Raw genomic sequence first — 16,140 nt, 5'->3', positions numbered from 1 at the left:
GATACAAACATTTATGCACCTAACAAAAGAGTCCCAAAATTCATAAAGCAAAGCCTGGAAGAATTAAAAGTAGAAATAAATCATTAAGAGAAATAGCTGGAGTCCTTAAATCCCATTCTCAAAAATCTATAGAACATCTAGGTAAAAGATAATGAGGAAATTAGAAGACTTGGACAATACTATAAACCAACTAGACTTGACAGACAGTGTTGAGACGGTTCGTGAAATGGAAGGAGCACCAGAGCCCACTGTGGTTTTTCAAATCTAAATATTCGTAGATATGAAGTTGTAAATGAATTTTGTTGTGGATGCTACTACAATTCATATAGATAAATATCTCTAATTTAATATTTGCTCTTATAGGTTGTACACTGATTTTTATACTTGAAGAAATAGGTATACAGCACTGTATGTACATATACATATGTTTTTGTAAGGATATACATATATTATACTAAATATCATATATACGTATGGATATATATAGTATAGTATAATATATAAATAGTTGTCAAGATATTTTATAGCTCTAAAGAAATGAAACATGATTATATAACAGTAGTCATTTTTAATATTTATCAATTATGCTAATTTTTGCAGCGACAAGAATCATATACTTTTTTGCATCTAGCGTTATCTATATATTTATTCACCAGAATAAACTATTGACCTTATCTCATAGGTCATATATTTTTCAGATGCTTATTGAAATGCTAAGAAAATGTTATGCTATACTGTACACATATGTTGAAGTAGGCTGGTATGTTCATAATTTTCTAAGCACTGGATTCTACTAGTGTCTATTTAGAAAATATTTTGAATAGATAGTGCTGCAATATGAAATACCAAACTTAGAATCAGAACACATGATTTTAAATAGCAGATCACGGTACAATTATTAATTAGTATTACAAATTCAAGACACATTATCTTCAAAGCAATTTAATGCAAATTAGAGCAAATGATTAAATAGCAGTATAATTATATCTAGCTTGTGACCTGCCAAAGATAGGAAATGACACATGAGATTAAAGCTAAAGGAAAGAAATAGAAACTCTTGACCCAAACTGCTATCTCTGTAGTTCAATTACATGCCACAAAACACCAGCTGTACCCTCCAGTTTCATTAGTTACAAAACTTCAGTGCTATATTTCCTCCAATTATCTATGTTCAAAGTACTTAGAAGATCCTCATCAGTACTAGTGATGCTCACTCAGTGTGGGCCACATTCTCCTTGGTGATTGCTTCGGAATTTCTAGGGATGATATTTAAAGTTTGAAAGAGACAGCAAGATAACTATATTGAGGTAGAGAACATCAACTCATCTTCACCTTTATAATTTCTTCTTTGAAGCTTACATTAACACTTAACACCATAGTTTTATTAAGCAGCATATTTGTGCATACCTGTAAATTGTTTAAAATGTGCCCTCCTCCTAAACACAGGCTTCATCTGCTTTCTTCCAGGTTAATGCCTACCTCTACACAAAGTCCCCTTTCTTCACATACCTTGTGCTTTGAAAATCATGACACCTAATATGATTTAAAGCTAATGACAGTTATTTTTGATCTGGCAGACAGGATAAAGATAAGCCTAGGAAATTTGTGATATAAATTAAGTTTGTTTTTAAAGTACCCTAGCTTTCTTCATATAGGACCTCGCTCATTGTCTGTCTGTACCTCCAGATCTAATGTCTCCATTAAGCATTGTACACAGACTAATCTTCCCAAAGTTATCTTACCTTAAACAGTCCCATATTACAGAGTTACCTTTCGTATCTTTTGGACTCTTCCATCAAAAACCCTTCCCAGGGCTGGCTGGTTAGCTCACTTGGGAGAGCGTGGTGCTGATAACACCAAGGTCAAGAATCACTGTACTAGACAACTGCAAAAAAAAAAAAAAAAAAAATAGACTGAGTACACTTTGTGTCAGGAAAGCTATCTGATTAAATCCATTCACATATTAATCAGTTTGTCTTCGCTATTTGAGGAAAAGTTCACATTTCTTTAAATGAACAGATTAGGAATAATTCTAAGACCCTTGCAAAAATGTCCTTTACTATTCTGAATTAATCTAAGAATTATTCTCAGAGTAATTCAAATTTTCAAGGTACTCTCAAGATCCTGGCTGTGTTTAACTCAAAATCAATTTTTTTTTTTTTTTTTTGTCTTTTTCATGACCAGCACTCAGCCAGTGAGCGTGCCAGCCATTCCTATATAGGATCCGAACCCGCAGCGGGAGCGTCGCCGCACTCCCAGCGCAGCACTCTCCTGAGTGCGCCATGGGCTCGGCCCTCAAAATCAAATTTTTAAACTCAGACTTAGTACCTTGGGTTTGGAGAATATCTTAACTACCATATCAGAAACGCTTTGAAATAGGTTTTAGTGTTGTACTTTTTAAACCAGAAATTCATTACTGTCCAGTGAGAACATACAAATTGTTTGCCACAAGTCTTACCACGAAAGAATCAGTAACTTCACTCCTAAAGTATGGTCACCTCCATTGTATGGTTCACAACGCCTTTTCTCAGAGAAAAAAACCTGGAATCAGTTTTTAGTGCCTAGTGCTGGGATTATTCCTCCACTTGACCAAATAGAAAAGTGGACCAAGGGGAAGAGAAAGATGTAATGCTCAGCAATGGTTGCTAATAGATTGATCAATTAGTCCATAGATCTGGGCTAATAATATGTTAAATATTATTTGACTTTTCTATGCTTATCCGATAACCCTTAAGAATATCCACTTTAAAGAGCAGTGTTAGGACAGTTAATTCAGGTGATTCTAAACATAACCATTTCAGAATGAAAGAAGCACGCCCCTCTAGGAACAAACTGTGTTACCTTCAGACAGAAGCAAAATAAACACTACAACCAGAACACCTCCTTAACTGGGCTTTTCTCTCTGAATGAATTACGAGATAAAAATAAATGTGTACATAAAAAAACACCGAGTAAAGTTTAAAGTGTTAGGAGAAATTTAGTACTCTGTATAACTAGTATGTTTTCCTAACAGAGGAGATGTTCAATAACATCTGTTCGAGTTTCAAAAACAGCAAAAGTTGGCAGTCTGTAAAGTTTTAATTAAATACAATAAAAATAATTTGAGACTTGGTAAAGTTTCTGGGTTATTGATATCTAAAATTTGTGAAAAGAAGGAATAATATTCTGCATCCATTTCTTTATTATTAGCATATTCATTCTTACAAATTGCCCTTTTCCCGACCTATCACTTTCAAAACCCCAACCCTCCTTACCCCCCCATCTCTTATTCTTTAGGTTTGTTCTCTCCTTCTGAAACTCCCTTCCTTCCTTTCTAGCAGGCAGTTATAAGTAAGAACGTGCGGTATTTCTGTTTCTTTGTCTGGCAAAGGAGATGAATAGAAACTTCTCAAAGGAAGACATACAAATGGCCAACAGGTACATGAAAAAATGCTCAGCGTCAGTTGTCATCAGGGAAATGCAAATTAAAACCACATTGAGATATCATCTCACCCCAGTTATTCTAGCCATTGTTAAAAAGACCAAGGATAACATCAATTTTTTATTAATGTAATATATGTGGGCCTGTTATATATAGTCTTAAAGTAACTAAGAAAATAATTTTCTTTCTGTAAAAGGAAGTGGCAATTTTAAAATCCTCTGTAGTATTAGTATTAGTCAGCATTCCCATTTTAGCTTTCTAAGTAGGAAACAGAAAATGGTGTAGTTTTATTTTTTGTTTGAAAGTGTTTTTATCTTTGATGGATGTCTGGAAGAGCTATGAGAAGGAATCATTGAAAAACTGAAAATGTACACAATTTCTTGAAATATTGAAATTATTTTCCAACTACCAACTATTTTTAGAAAATTGTGCATCTTATATAATAGAGGAGAAATGTACATTAGTTCTTTAAGGTAAGCAAAATTTTATTAAGCTTTGTATCACAGTAGAAAAATTGGATTTAAATGTCAGACAAATGGTTTAAAATCCAAGGTACAGTATTTATCATCTCTGGACGTTGGGGGATTTGCTTATCAAAAATGAGCTTCATTTTGCTCATATGTAGAATAATACTTACCTTTTAGTTTGTACATTCACACAGCAGATGAGATACTGGATATAAAAATAAGGTAGTTATAAAAGGCATATAAATAAGGTAAATAAAAGGTAAATATGAGAGAGAGAGAGAGAATAAGAGAGAAAGAGAGAAAGAGAGAAAGAAAGGAGAAAGAAAAGACCACAATAATTTGCTGAACTTTCAGAAGGAGAGAAAAAAACCTAAGGCTACTAGAGATGGTGGGGAAGGATGAAGGGGGATTGGGAAGTGATTGGTTAGGAAAGTGGCATAAAGAATAATTATGATCTCTGACAATGAATATGCTAATTTAGAAAAGGTAAATATGAGGTATGTAAATGAAGTAAAAGAATAAAATACCTACCATAGAGCCCAATAAATTATAGACATTCAGTAAACTATTAGTGCAATAATTAGCTCACAGTATAGATATTTCCAAGTTATTACTCCAGAGTATGAATTGTTGATATGAACTTCTCTGACTTTTAGATATACATTAAACTAAAATCTTTAAACTTTTATTCATTTTTAAAAGTTTTTTAATGGTAAAATGCATAAAAAATTAAATCAACAATCTTAACCGTTTTTAGTGTTAGTGTTCTGTTCAGCACTGCTAACAACAAAATATTTAAACTTTTGAAAGTATTAGGGAAACATAGACTCTTGTTTCTATTTCTTTTTGTAATTGTTCGTGGTAAGATAAAACATTCTAATGAGCCCAGCTTCAATTTTCTATTTTCCATTGGTGTGACCCGCATTCCCACCACGTGTTCATTCCCAGAAGTGAAAATGAGATAACTATTTAGATTCATTTCAATCACTAATAAAATATGAAAGGAACTACCACTGACTGTTCCATGCTCTTTTTTTCTGAGTGTTAGAATAACACTTAGATGATATATTCATAGTCCTTCATATGGCAGAAAATCAAGGCCTATATCAGTTTAGTGACTGGTGTAACAATGTAATTATCCAGCACTAGAATTGTGGACCAATGATTTCTAGTTCAATATTCTTTCTAAAACTGTAGCACATTTTAATTTAAATAAATAATGTGTTCAAGAGAAAATAATGAATTATTTTTCCTCTCATATTTTTTTTTTCCTGATGATTTTCTTTGTATTCTTTGGTAACAGTGAGATGACTTTCTAGTGTATTTTGTTGTTGTTTTGTTTTGATTTAATTTTAATAAAACCAAAGTAACATGTTTGTTATTTTATTCATTTGCCAATCTAAAAGAGAGTATTCAATATATATGTATTTTTTCCCTTAATACATTTAGCTTTATCTAACTATAATTGCCTGGATAATTGTATTATGCTTGTGTCATTTATCACAGATTCATCTGCCTATGCTAAAATTAACGTAAGATTCTTCTGTTGGTTGGATCAGAGCTCTAATGTCATTATTCAATCTGTGAGTTGCTCTCTATTTGAATCAATAAAAGGCTGAGCGGTCTTGACAAGCTATATTTTTTCTAATATTGATCTTGATGACCAAGCTGGTGCCCTAGAGTCTAACTATTGATTTTAAAGGGGAGGCCTGTCAAGTTGGAGGCCAATTTTGTGCTATTAAACAGATCAGATCTTGTAATTAAAGAAAATGTCAGCCTGTCATATTTTATAAGAGGGCCATGGGAATATTTTCACGCAGTTCTCAAGCAAATTATAAAGTATGCAGACCTGCTGGAGCCAAACACATACACAAAAACCAGTGTGAGCTTACAGAGAAACTAAATCAATGTTCAAATGGTATGAGATTCATTGGCTTTCTATTTTCCCAAGCCTCAGTGATTTAAGGAATAATTTATGATTCCAGGCTTTAATAACATGCACTGCTGCATCAACTTAAAATGCATCAAACTCTTCTGAAAGAAAGTAACATTCAAATGAAAAGCTAATTTACTGTCAGGATAATGGAGAACATCCAAACGGTACTCTGCAGCCTTTGCTTCCTTTCTGTTTCCTTTTGTACTAACTGTGAATCATAACTTCTTGCTCTATTTTTACTATATATTTCCTTTATTCTATCAATTCAAAAAAGATTTACAGAGAATCTACAAGTAAAGAGCTGTTGAGGAGTTCACATTAGAGAAGAAGAAATGGACCAATAAACAAAATGATATTATATTTGTGGTAATGTGGATATAGGACAAGTGCTTTCAAAAGATAAGGATTTCAGACTGACTTTACTAGGGATGTTTAGAAAAGTTTTCACAAACCATATAGAGTTGAGTTTGGGTTTGCTTTATAAAAACTTAAAAGTCTGAAAATTTTATTTAAAAAATTTGATAAGGTCACCCTTATGTTTTAAAATTGATTTCTGAGGCTAGGGATGCTATTATACAATGTATAATAATAAGATATAAATTATTTTTAAATTTAAAAAAATGTAAATACCAAGAGAAAGGTGGACCAAGAATACAAATGAATAATTTCCCTAAAAGAAATTACAAATGACTATAAACATTTAGAAAAATATTTATCCATTATTTTTTCAAATATTGATTTTGTCCCAATCTCTCTCTTCTCCTTTTGTAATTCTTTTTACACTTATGTTAGATCTTTTCCCCGTATGACACAATCTCAGCTATGCTCTGTTCCTGTCATTCCTATTTTTTCCTCCCATCTTCAGTTTGCATATTTTCTATTGACTTGTTTTCAAATTCACTAACATTATTTTTGGCTGTGTTGTGTTTGCTACTAAGTCGATCAAATGAGTTCCTAATTCATGATGTTGTATTTTACCACTCTGAAATATAGGTTTGATTTTGTATACATTATAATTCTCTGTTAAAATATTTCACCATCCACAATTTTAAATCTTTTTCTTTTTTAAATATGCTAGTCATAGTTTTGAAATTATTTTGTGCTAACTACAGTATATAGATCATTTATGTGTCCACATATTAACTACTTTATTACTTTCTCCTATTTTTTTAAAATGTTTAGAGTATCCTAGGGTGTTGGGGGTTGGGGTTTTTGGGGGGGGTTTGATTTATTTTTATTTTTATTTTTTGTATGCTGGACATTGTAAGTGATACATACACAGTGTTAACATTCCGGACTATGTATTCTTCCTCTATAACATATTGCACTTTATTCTGGTAGGCAACTTGATGCTGAAGAGGCCTACTTTTAGCTTTAAGATCAGTCCGTATTAGTTTTTCCCTTACTCTTAAAGCATAGCTATATTCTTATATCATGGTTCTTTCTCCAACTTGCATGGCCTTTGTGGAATTCCAATGAAAAGCACACAGTGTCCACCTAAATCTCTCAATTCTGACTGAACCAGAAAATTAATATTTTCCCAGCACTGGGAGACTCCTGATTCTTTACTTGCTCTCAGCCTGCCACCAGCTGTGGCCATAAGAACTTCCATAGCCTTTGCCTGTGCTTTTGCAGTCCAAAAATTGGCCAAGGACCTAGTAAGTATTTCCATGCAAATATCTGGGATACCTTATACACAATCCCCCTTTATTCAGAACCCTGTTATATCAATCACAACGGCTGCTGCAGCAGCCCCAACTTCCATTTATCAAGACCACTGCTTGCTGTTTAGTATATACATCCCTACATTAAAGCCCAGAATATATCCCAAGACATAAGTAAAAGTGGTCTTCATTTTTTGCATTTCAACTCTTTAAAAAATTCTGTATTGGTTGTGTAAGTCAGCAATCAGTAGTTTTATATAATAATACTCATCAAACAATCGTTTTATATAATACTGTTCAGAAATAAAAATAAATTAACTATTAATACATAGCTAATCTCAAAATCATTGTTCTGAGTGACAGAGAAAAGAGACAATAACATATGATCCCATTATATAAAAATCTAGAAAACGAAAAGTAATCTACAGGGTAGAAAGTAAATCAGAAATTACCTGGCAATGATGTTGGAGGAAAGGATTTCAAAGAAATATGAGGAAGCTTTTAAGGATATTGACTGAGGTGGTTGTTTCACAGTTGCATGCATATAACAAAACTCAAAATTATACATTTCAAATATGTGCAGTTTAGTGTACACCAACTATACCTTAAAAGTTGTAAGTACACACATATGCATTACGTACATGTGCATGTATATATCTAGAGAGCAAACACATGATTAACAATTTATTGTAAAACTGTAAGTCAATAGAGTAATTTTCTAAAGCAAATTGGTAGTGTGTATCAAGAGTTAAAATGTTTCAACTTCTGAGAAATCGATCCTTAAGGAAATGTTATAAACTGTAGACAAATGTGGTTTTGAAAACTGATGCAAGATAAATGTCCAAAAAGAAAAAAAAAAAGATAAATGTCCAACAGGACACTCAGATAATGGCATAACCATGTAATAAATTATGGTGTTAATTATTACATTGGAAAAATATTCATAATACAGTTTACCTTTCTTTGACCTTCTTTTTCCTTTTATTTGTATTGAGGTACATTACATACATTTAAATGCATTTATCATAAGTGTACATTTTGATGAGTTCTGAAAACTATATACACCTATGCACCACCATTCCAATCAAAATATAGAATATTTCTGTAACTTGAGAAAAACTCTTGTGATACTTTCATTCAATCCACACTGTACATATGTAACCATTTCTTGATTTGTATCAACACAGATGGGTTGTGCCTGTCTTTGAAATTAATATAAACAAAACCATGTTCTTTTGCATCAAGCAATTATCTTTAATATTTTTTGAGATGTATTTGTTTTATTGGATGTATCAATTGTCTTTATTGCCAATTTGTGTGTGTGTGTGTGTGTATATATATATATGTGTTTGTGTATATGTGTGTGTGTGTGTGTGTGTGTGTGTGTGTGTGTGTGTACACACACACATATATCACAATCCACTTTGGCATTTGCTGTTGGTTGAATTTTGTCAAACATTTTTCTGCACTTATTAAAATAGACATATTACCTTTTCTCTCCTTTATTCTGTTAATATCGTGAATTAGGTTGACTAGTTTTTAAGTAGAAAACTCATCTAGTATTCTTTCCCACTGTGCCATGGTGTATTTTTTTTTATATATATTGCCTGATTTGCTTTGTTAATTTTTTGTCTAGGAATTTTGTCTCCATATATTGGAGGGCAATTGTTCTGTAATTTTTTTTTTTTTTTTTTGAACTGCCATTGTCATATTTTAGTTTTAGGGTTGTGTTAACTGCATAAAGTGACCTGGGGAGTGAGAAACCTGAGCCCTCAAATAAGAGCTTGGAAAAAGGTGTCTCATCCTCCTGGCCAAACCAATCCAGAGTACACCTTATCATCACTGAGCTGGGGCATGAAACAAGGGAGTAGATCATGGATCAAGTATCATATACTCTGGCATACCAACAGAGATTTGGTAGATTTTCTTGAATAAATGTTTATTTGCTGTATGCTTCTAGGACAATTTCCAAACTTCCTTTTATAAAAACAATTTTTACTGGGCCAAGCCCGTGGCGCACTCGGGAGAGTGCAGCGCTGGGAGCGCAGCGACGCTCCCGCCGCAGGTTCGGATCCTATATAGGAATGGCCGGTGCACTCGCTGGCTGAGTGCCGGTCACGAAAAAGACAAAAAAAAAAACAAAAAACAATTTTTACCAATTATGATTTCTACACTATGGAGAGAGGGACAAACAGCCCATCAAATTACCATTCTAGAATTTATCCCTCAAGTCAAATAGTGCTCTTGGGTACTATTTTTATTAAAATACTTTTATTTTGATCTTTTCCAAAGGCATAAATATGACTTAATGTTAAATGTGTTTTCCAGTGTTTCTTGAAGTATAAGCCTTTTTAAAAGTCTAACTCTTCAAAACAATAATGTTGTCATTTTAAGAAAATTATACATTATTTTTATGCTAGTTTGTTTTACTATTGAAATTGACTATATTTTTTAGTTATGTGTATAATATTCCAGTATCTATAGCCCTCTAACTATCCTCAAAACTCCAAAGAATGATTAAGAAATATTTTCTTTTAGCTTCTTTTTATCTGAAAATTATTTCTTAGAGCTATATACTATCTAGAGATGTAACCTGTCAAATTCTCTGTGAACTTTTACACCTTCTGAACTACCATCTCTGAAGACATCACAACAAATGGCTGTTTTGTTGACTGTCACTGCCTTTTAGCCAGGAGAGAAAATTCAAGTAGCCACCAATTTATTCTTTGACTAAAATCAGGCTGCATCAACTGAAATGAAGTATCAGAATTGTAGTAAAAAATATTTTTTCCAACAAAACTTGAATGCATATTTTACATAAGTTCAATGAACAAGAGAAGAAATCAAGTTAAATAATACATAGCAGTGGCATGCATATTATGTTCTTCCTCAAAAATTGCAATGGAGTAGCAGGCAATGTTTGACGGAACAAGATAAAATGTGAAGCTCCTGGTTAGAGACAGCACTGTTGTTTTGAAAAATTATCCAGCCACTTATTTACTTTTTGACCTGAGGCAAATTATAGACCCTTTATGAGCCTTAGATTTCTTATATGTTAAAGATCATAATGATGACTTCTCTGTGGGATTGCTTTAAACATTAAATAACCATTTCACACATTTTTTTTTCTCCATATGATACTTAATATTTCCTACTATAATTCTTCTCATTCAGCATAAGGCACTATAATATAGTTAGGCAGTTAAGAAATGGGTTCCACTCAGTCCACCTGCATCAAATGGCACGGTGTTGACAAGTTATCTAGACTTTCTTTTTTCTGTTCTGCATAGGATTGTTGTAAGATACACTTCAAATAGCATATGTAAAGTTCTTAGAATGTTCTGCAACATTTAGTAAGTACTACATATTAACTTTCTTATTACATTCTTAAAGAAATCCTATATGATAAATAATAATATTTTTTAAAAAAAGGAACTCAGAGAAATTAAGAAATTTGTCCACAGTAATTAAATGGACAAAAACAATTGGGAGCATGGAGATGTGATTGCAGGTCTTTTATTAAAAAAACAAAGAGACAAGGTTTTAGTGAGGGTGGTCATTCTGATCATAATCATTCTAACCACAATAAGAGTGGTTTTAGTGGAAAGAGATCAGAAGAAAAAGATAAAATTAGAGCACCCAGAGCTACTTGGAACTACACTACCAAATTTTCTAGAGAAAGATTAGCCTTTCTTTCAGGTATCGTTTCACATTATCCAAGTTTTCAAGGTTGTTTTTTTTCCCTACTACTACTATTTTTTCTAGGATAATAAGTTTAATAAGTACAAATCAAATGTAAACCAAACAAGCTTTAACAATTTGCTTATAAGATCACACCAGCAAAATAGTTTCAAAAATGTAGGTCATGGTCCAGAAGTAAAAGCAAATTATCTTGAAATATGTAAATTATCGTGACCCACTTTTTAGCTTAAATTATTTGTCATTTCAAGTAGATTCTCAGTTCTTTGGTTATAGAGATGGTCTTATTAATCTATTTTTCATTTGAATTTTTAATTTCTGAGATCAACACATTCATCCACTAATTTATTTTAGACTCAAGACTTCCATAGATGGCTAAAAAAATATGCTAAGAAATGCTAGCAAAAAAAATAGTAATTTTTGGGCAGAACCTGTGGCTCACTCAGGAGAGTGCAGCACTGGGAGCGCCGAGGCCACGAGTTCGGATCCTATATAGGGATGGCCGGTTCACTCACTGGCTGAGTGCGGTGCAGGTGACACCAAGCCAAGGGTTCCATTCCCCTTACCGGTCACAAAAAAAATTATAATAATAATAATTTTTGTGTGGATCAGAAAACTAAATATTGTTAAGATATCAGTCTTTCCTAAATTGATGTGTAGATCCAAGACAATCTCATTTAAATTCTAAGCAGTTTTTTTTTTAATTTAGCAGAAAGCGATAAGATAAATCTAAAATTTATATGAAAATTCAAAGGACCTAGAATATAATCTTTAAAAAGAATAAAATTGTAATTCTAAAGAAAGAAATAAAGAAAGAAGGAAAGAAGGAAAGAAAGAAAGAAGGAAGGAAAGAAGGAAGGAAAGAAGGAAGGAAGGAAAGACGGAAGGAAGGAAAGAAGGAAGGAAGGAAAGAAGGAAGGAAGGAAAGAAAGGAAGAAAGAAAGTGCTAGCATTGAAACAGCAGAAAAATTCTCACCTATTGAAAGAGAGGATAAAATGATTTACTTAAGGTCTTACGGGGATTCTTCCTGCTTAGGTGAATTTAACTTACCATAGAACAGAGGCTCTGTACATGAAATAAAACAACTTAGTTTATCTCTAAATGTGGTTTCAAAAAAAAATTAATATTTGGTAATTTTGTATTTCATGATTATAAAGGCCATTTAACAAAGCCTATTTAAACTGTGTCTATAAAAATTAAAACAACTGAAAAGCAAAGATTTATTATAATTATTTATAACTGTAATAGTAAATACTGTGTTTGCAAAAACACATGCCATTATTTTATGTCACTTCAGTCTTAGTGAAACTCTAGACTTTATTGATCCAATACAAAATTTATCCATAAAAATACACTCTAGAATGAGCATATCCTGGACTCCAAGCGAAGGAGAATGGTGAAGACTATGCACTTCTTTTTTTTTTTTTGTCTTTTTCGTGACCGGTACCCATCCAGTGAGTGCACCGGCCATTCCTATATAGGATCCGAACCCGCGGCGGGAGCGTCACCGCGCTCCCAGCTCCGCACTCTCCCAAGTGCGCCACGGGCCGGCCCAAAACTATGCACTTCTAAGGTATCTGGGGACATGAGTCAGAAAGTAGATTGAATCCAGATGCCCAAAGTGGGTCAGCAATAGGTGAGCTATGAAGCCACTTGACCATGCAAAAGTAAATTTTAAGATCCAGGTATTCAACAAATGTCAGTTTTGAAGTTACATATAGCTTCTCAGTGGCTTAACATGTATGAAAAGTCATGACACATAAACTTTCTGAGCAATTATTAATCAATTTAATTAACATAACTCTACTTGTTGCTAGCCCAAATGAGGTGTGTGGACTTGTATCTTACAAAATATTTTAAGCAAAGAAAGTATTTTGCAACCCATCATTGTTCTTTTAAAAATATCTCACAACTATACAGATACAGTTTTATAGGAAAAGTGTATCCCATTATTCTATCACGTGAAGAATTCTGAATTGCTGTCTTATCCATTTCATGAGTATAAGTATGTCATACCATGTACAGTTAGACACAGAGCATCTCATTCCATATAACTACTTTCACTTGTTCAGTAGAGGTTATGTTTTATTTTCATGGTGAGAGATATTACTGTCTGGGCAAAGAAAAGAGAAAATTCATCCTTCTCTGGAGCAAGTGAACCACGAGGTAGAAAGAAAAGTTCTGAGCAGCTGGTTGTCACACAGCCAGAAGAACGGGTTAATACAACTCTTATTCCTGCTACTGCTATTAAGTAGCAGTGGATAGGAGAGGAGGGTACGAAAAGGAGAAAGAGGGAGGAGGAGGAAGAAGGAGATGACAGGGAAATGGAGGATGAGGAAGAGGTGTCCACATGTAATAAAATACGTGTTCTTTAGAATGTATGCTACAGGGGGGTGTGGAAAGATGGAAAAGAAAGTGGCTTCGGGGGAGGGGTAATATTTGTTGTGTATAAAAAACAGTGGGGTTTTGTAAAAATTGTGAATTCTGATTCAGTGGGTCTGTGGTGGACCTAAGCTTCTGTGTTTCTGTCAGGCTCCCCGGTAATGCTGATATTGCTGTTCTGCAGAACGTACTTTGCATAGCAAGATAATAAAGGGTAGAGAAGATGTTGATGTTTATTACAGGAAGGATGACAATTACACTTTAGTGATCATGAAAGAACAAAAGCATCTGGTCTGATAAGAAGTTCACTGAGCATAGATCACTGAACTATCAGATAATGAAGTTGGGGAAAAAAATAGATTGAAAAGAGCCTAAGGCTAAAGATTCTGAAAGTAATTTTGTAGGAAAAGGGAAGCCTACAAATGCTTCTGTTCATAAGCGTGGCATTATAGGTTTGTTGGTAAGGAACCTGTGAACAGGTTATAGTTTAAAGGACAGGATGAATTGAGGTGGTCAGAGAAAGAGGAACAGGAAAAACTGTTAGGAGACCACTGCCATTGTCTGAGTGAGGAAAGCACCAGGCTGAACTTTAATACTGGAGATGGAAATCACGGTCCAGATGTGGCACCTATTTCTGAGTGATAATCACAGAATATAGCAAATTATTAAATGGAAATAGTTGTGATTAAAAAAATAGGTAAGTGAAGAAAATGATGCTTTTCATATTTTGTTTTTATTTTTCTTTTGCTAAGGAATTGTGTAGATGAAGACGCCAAAGGAAAAGTAGGTGATATTTAAAAATTGAAGGTTATAGGGTGGTATGAAAATAATGATGTTAAGAGCTGTATGAGATGTCCATACGGGTATATTGATTAGACACTTAGAAGCTTGAAAGATGAATCTGAGAAATAGGTCACTGATGTTGATAATTAGCAAGTGAAGAGGAATGCACTGATTGAACATATACTGGAAGCCAGTGATTTTTTTCATGTATTATTTCTTTTAGTTGGAAGGCCACTTGTAACCTTTGCAAGAGCAATTTTGGTAGAATAATGAGTTGATAGGGAAGTAAATGGATTTTTGTGCCTGATGGGAATGTGTGTATGTAAATATGAAAGTGGACTTGGGAAAGTTATGCCCCTGATATTTATCCTTTTAATTGGATGATAAAGGAAATAGACCTTTTTTTAAAAATTTTTTTCTCCTAGAGGAACCATTCCTGTTTTCTGGTTTTCTGATTATGTACTCTGGTGGTAGATGTCCCTGGAAAAGAGTCTGCAAGTTTTACTCCAAAGCCAAGGGCATCCTTCTAAAATGCTGAAAAATTGGTTAGTAAATTATCATCCCCAAGATTAAAGCTGTTGATAACTGCAAATCGTAAAGCAATTGATGATGCCAGGCAGTTTGTCAATATTCAAACCCCTGGAATCCCATCCCTGGCAAAAGATTTCTCCTTCCTACCCCTTTGTTGTTATGGCACTGTACCAAAATCAAATCAGAGAGTTCTAGGAAAAGAAGGGTATAATGAAATTCTCTATAAACTTTTGTGGTAAATTCTAGAATTTCTTAAAAACTGAGAAATCACTTTACTGACAAATAATTTCTACTGTATATCTGGGAAATCAATTTTTTTTCTAATTAGAATTCATAGAGTTATGAAAGTAAACATTCGGGTGTTGTATATCTCTTATATATTTGAAGAAATCTTCAGATGTATTCTATTCTCAACAGAAGACCCTGTGGTGGGGGAATGGGGAACAAATTTTAATTCAAGGCATTCCCTTCCATGACATATATGTTTATGAATCACACAAAGCTGAACCATAATATTCTAAGCACCTCAGTTAGTCTTCACTTTTAAAATTACAATTTTTAACAGAATCAAAAACTACCCTTTCATTCCATTGACATGAAGCAAATTCCTCTGCTTCAATTAAGAGCAATCAGAGGGAACGGTGATAACAGAAGTCCAACTCCAAGCAGTGTAGAAGGAAATGATGACAGGCTTGGGCGCCCAGCCAGGCTGCCAGGCTGTTTTTCATGGGTGTTACTTTCCTGACAGTACCTTCATGACATTTGTACCCTGACACCAGAAGTGCTAACAGCTGCGGTGCCAGCGATAGAAAGGCTGGAAAGACCTTTTTCAGCTGTAGTCGCTCTCACAGAGTCTCAGCACCCTAAGAGAATAAAGTCTGTAAAAACTGACTTCAGCTTGCTCTCTCCTTTGTGAAGATTTTTGTGGAGGTGTCCTAAAAGCTGTTTTGTTCCATGACATTGAGCTTAGGGGAGATAAGAGTTTTTCAAGACAGAAGACACATGTGGTAAATGTGTGACAAATGGCAGTAACAAGTTTGATCTGGGAGTTCATGGTTTTGTAAAATGAAATATTTCAGCAACCAGTTCTGTGCTTGGCTATTTGCTGCAGGCAGCCCTTCTGACCCCTCACTGAGGATGACAAAAAGGACTATAGAAGAAAAATTCTAGTTATCTTGAAGTTGGATGGGATTCTTAACTAATAGTGACAAATGTAACAGTATGACTTCTAGTGGCTGCTACTAGAGCTTCAGGCT

Source organism: Cynocephalus volans, chromosome 4, assembly GCF_027409185.1.
Source record: "Cynocephalus volans isolate mCynVol1 chromosome 4, mCynVol1.pri, whole genome shotgun sequence".
Taxonomy (NCBI): domain Eukaryota; kingdom Metazoa; phylum Chordata; class Mammalia; order Dermoptera; family Cynocephalidae; genus Cynocephalus; species Cynocephalus volans.
This window is presented reverse-complemented; position numbering follows the sequence as displayed.